Below are 4,325 nucleotides of genomic sequence, written 5' to 3'. Positions count from 1 at the left end.
AATACCCCCTTACTCAGCTACTCGGGGCGCCATGGTCCTCTACCCCTGCGTGGTGTATGACCATGGGCCCGAGAACGCTCTCGAATAAAAATCCTCTTGCAAGTTGCAGCAAGACCGTTTCTTGTGGGTGATTTTGGGGTGTCGCCTCTCCTGAGTCAGAACGTGAGGGAGTCCTCACGTTGTGGGTCTTTCATTGGGACACCCAAATATCAAAAGAACTATTTGGTGGTTTTTGAGTCCACCAATTTAAAATCATTCAGATAAGTAACTTTGAAAACTTACTTCTTTTGACTTTTAAAAAAGTGTGTATGGGTATTTTGCCTTCAGGTATGTCTGTGTACCACATGCCTGGTCCCCCAGAAGCCAGAGTTACAGACAGGGCTGCCAGGTGGGTGTTAGAGACTCAAACCTCCGACCTCTGCAAGAGCAGCAAATTCTCTTAACCAAGGAGCCATCTATTCAGCCCCTGAAAAGAAAGCCCTCCCAACTGGAAAGAGCAGATTAGTTTCAATCATAATAAAGGAAAGAAAAAGATTATTTAATCCTACCTAGGTAATGGTACTACTGAGAATGCAAAGTCTAGGTCCGTTATCCCTTTAACAGGTTAGGCTAGCAGATGTTACCATGTTTGTGACTTGATAGAACCAAAGAACATATTTCCACATACAAGAGGATTTAAGGAAGAACTGAGAAGAATATAATTCTATCATCTCATAATGACTCAACTGACTGTGAGCCACCTAAAATGTGGTAAATGTCTTGGGCTTCAGGAAACACTGCTCTAGCCTTCTTAAATTACTTTATGCTTTATTCTTTAAAAAAAACTTATTTATTTTATGTGAGTACACTGTAGCTGTCTTCAGACACACCAGAAGAGGGCATCAGATCCTATTACAGATGGTTGTGAGCCATCATGTGGCTGCTGGGAATTGAACTCAGGACCTCTGGAAGAACAGTCAGTGCCCTTAACCACGGAGCCATCTCTTCAGCCCCTTATGCTTTATTCTTATTGTTGGTCCGAAGTGTCCTACTCTGGGCAGGCTGATTGCTCTGACCCTTTGAATCCTAGGGGATTCTTTCCTGCTGTGCAAGTTCCTGGTACACCTTGATATCCCTTGTATTCATGAGTATCCGCCAGTAGAAGAACCAGTAGGTAATTTAGTGAGGGTGACCATTACTGTGATAAAACACCATGACCAAACGCAAATTAGGATGGAAAGAGTTGATTTCACTCATAGCTCCGTATTGCAGTTCATTACAAAAGTAGTCAAGAGGGCTGGAGAGATGGCTCAGTGGTTAAGAGCACTGACTGTTCTTTCAGAGGTCTTGAGTTCAATTCCCCGCAACTTAAGTGGGGCAGGAACCTGGAGGCAGGAGCTGATGCAGAGGCCGTGGAGTGATGTGCTTACGGGCTTGCTAGTCCTGGCTTGCTCATCCTGCTTTCTTATAGAATCCAGGACAGTGATGGCACCACCCACAATGGGATACGCCCTCTCCCATCAATCACTAAGACAATGCTTTACAGCCTTGCCTGCAGCTCGATCTTACTAAGGCATTGTCTTAATTGAGGTTCTCTTCTCTCAGATGACTTTAGCTTATGTCAAGTTGGCATAAAACTATCCAGCACAGTAATACACATACAAATATATACACTCTTTCATGGAGAGAAGCCATAGCAATTATAGCTTTTATTCCTATGACTTGCCATATGGTCATAGCTGTTTTTTTATAACTATCTTCTACTGCACAGTAGATATCTGTTGCCTTTGGCAACTTTAGCTGTATGGTCCTTTATTCAATGGGCCTTCACTAGGGCTATTCTCCTATATTCCAGACACACTTATCCTTACCTCCCTGTGGAGTAGTTGCCCAGTTTCTCCTCAGTACTCAGTACCCCACCCTAGAGCAACACCCTTGACTTCCTTCCTTGCCTGTTGACTCAGAGGCACAAGGAGCCTAGAGCGTCCAAGTGGCAGTCTAATTTTCAGCTCAGTGACACCATTCTTATTATTTCTCCTGGTAAAATGCCTCCCTTGCTGGAACTAAGGCCTCTCAGCCAGCAGAGTATAACACTGCAGAATACAAAGCAAATTCTGTCATGGATTGATGGGAGAATGGTAAGTGGTGCTGCCCATCCCCCCACCCCCCACCTTGATTTCTGGACAGGTTAGGTATGCTGAAGGACTGTCGCTGGATAAAACAGAGCCAAGGTTTCATGAAGAAGCAGATCCTGCTGTTCTTGTCTGTGAGGTCCTAAGGAGGATGTGTAAAACTGACCACTCCCCAACTCCAGGAGACTCCGTCGAATACTCCTGAATTCCTCCAACAGCCGCCTTCCTGGCTGACAGATGTTTCTGTCTCTCCGGAAGAAATCTGCAAGAGTCTTGCTGACAACTTAGGTGTGAGCTGGAAGAGAAGGTGTTGCTGTGTGAAAATGGGCCCCAAATGACTTATTTCCTTGCATACTTGATTTCAATGGACAATTTGTACACAGCTGTAGCCCACAATTAGCGAGCAGGATTGCTGGGTAGGGGCTGATAGTATATTTGGCGGTGAGGAAGCTCTTCCTCAGCTCCATCATAAGCAAGCATCAAATGCCCATCCAGTAGACACGTTTTCCTTGTCTAGAGTCAGAGGTCAGGCCACTGGACCAGCCAGTGCTTGCAGTGCTGCCATGAAGTCTGGGCTCATTTTCTTTGAATGCATTTTACGATACTGTACAGTGTGATCTACCTTACAAGGCCTTGTGGGAGCTGGGCAGTGGTGGCACACGCCTTTAATCCCAGCACTCGGGAGGCAGAGGCAGGTGGATTTCTGAGTTCAAGGCCAGCCTGGTCTACAGAGTGAGTTCCAGGACAGCCAGAGCTGTACAGAGAAACCCTGTCTCGAGAAAAAAAAAAAAAAAGCAAAAACAAAAAGCAAACAAACAAGGCCTTGTGGGTTCCACCCATGGAAAAATATATTTCTTCTCTGGACTTTAAGTCTAACTAGGAAGGAGAACTACTGTCCTTCCAGGCCATAGACTGTTTGTCTGTATCAGGCCAAGGTGTGTCTCAACCACCTTCTCAGGAGTGCCCAGCTACCTCCAGGTTTCTTTTCTCTATGGGTATATACTATGTGTGTGGGCTAAAGTACTCCTATTGTATGAAGGTGTGTATCTGTATATTCTATTGTTAATACCCTCTGAGAGCTAAATACGGGCAGGATTTTGGTATTATTACTTTATGGCCCATCACTGTTCTCAGTATCTTGTAAAATATTGTTCTTCCTCACCTGCCTAAGGTAATCTAGAATTGTATCTGACTGGCTATAATAAAGATCTGACAGCTAGGGCTGGAGAGATGGCTCAGTGGTTAAGAGCAATGACTGCTCTTCCAGAGGTCCTGAGTTCAATTCCCAGCAACCACATGGTGGCTCACAACCATCTGTCATGAGATCTGATGCCCTCTTCTGGTGTGTCCGAAGATAGTGACAACGTACTCACATACATGAAATAAATAAATAAATAAATCTAAAAAAAATATCTGACAGCCAATAGCTGGGTAGGAAGTGTAAGGCAGAACTTCCCAGAAGAGAGAGAGAGAGAGAGAGAGAGAGAGAGAGAGAGAGAGAGAGAGAGAGATATGCTGGAAGAAGAATCAAGAATCAGAGAGGAGGAGGGAGATTCACTAGGGGCAGGGGTCAGTGGGTTGACCAGAGTGAAGCAGAGGTAGAGCTAATCCAGTCAGGTTTAGAGGAGTTGGGAGACTCACCAGCAAAAGGCCTAAGCTTTAACATACTAAATTTTTTAAATATTTTAAAATTTAACTTTTAAAATATTGAAAAGCCTCCATGCCATTATTTATATCACTGGTGGGTCCAAGATGGTCCCACTATATACTACCTGTCAGCAAATGGAGGATTTGGGGAGAGGAAAAAACAAACAAAAACAAGAAAAAACAATATTTCTGTGGCAAAAAGGTGAAAGAGATGTAAAAAGCAAGATTTTCCGAGACTTGGCAAGCTAACGTATAGATATCCACGTGGGAGAGACAGATACTGGAAGGAGAACACAAGGGAAGTTTAATGGATGGTATGTCTATTGTGGTTCTCTGACAACTAGCACAGGAGTCTGCCTGAGAGATGCCTCAGGAGAAATGCCCTTGTCACGTAAGCTTATGACCTCAGCTCAATCTGTGGGACCCATAGTGAAAGGAATTCAACTCCCAATAATTGTCTTCTGTCCTTTACACACACACACACACACACACACACACACACACACACACACACACATGCACACGCACATTCATCTTCAGTCACTTCTCAAAACTTCTTGTGGGTCA

At 44.4% G+C, this 4,325-nt stretch overlaps 1 long non-coding RNA gene across 1 annotated transcript in view; it reads right to left on the bottom strand.

Moving 5' to 3' along the window:
- LOC110307567 overlaps positions 1 to 4,325 on the bottom strand; it is a 7,300-nt gene that overhangs the window by 751 nt on the left and 2,224 nt on the right. The window contains exon 3 of the long non-coding RNA XR_002379419.2: positions 2,151 to 2,406. This is a non-coding gene — a long non-coding RNA (uncharacterized LOC110307567). The remainder of the gene's footprint in view (positions 1 to 2,150; positions 2,407 to 4,325) is intronic.

This window comes from Mus caroli, chromosome 13, assembly GCF_900094665.2.
Source record: "Mus caroli chromosome 13, CAROLI_EIJ_v1.1, whole genome shotgun sequence".
Lineage (NCBI taxonomy): Eukaryota > Metazoa > Chordata > Mammalia > Rodentia > Muridae > Mus > Mus caroli.
Note: the sequence above shows the minus strand (reverse complement) of the source record. Positions and strands in the feature narration are given on the sequence as shown.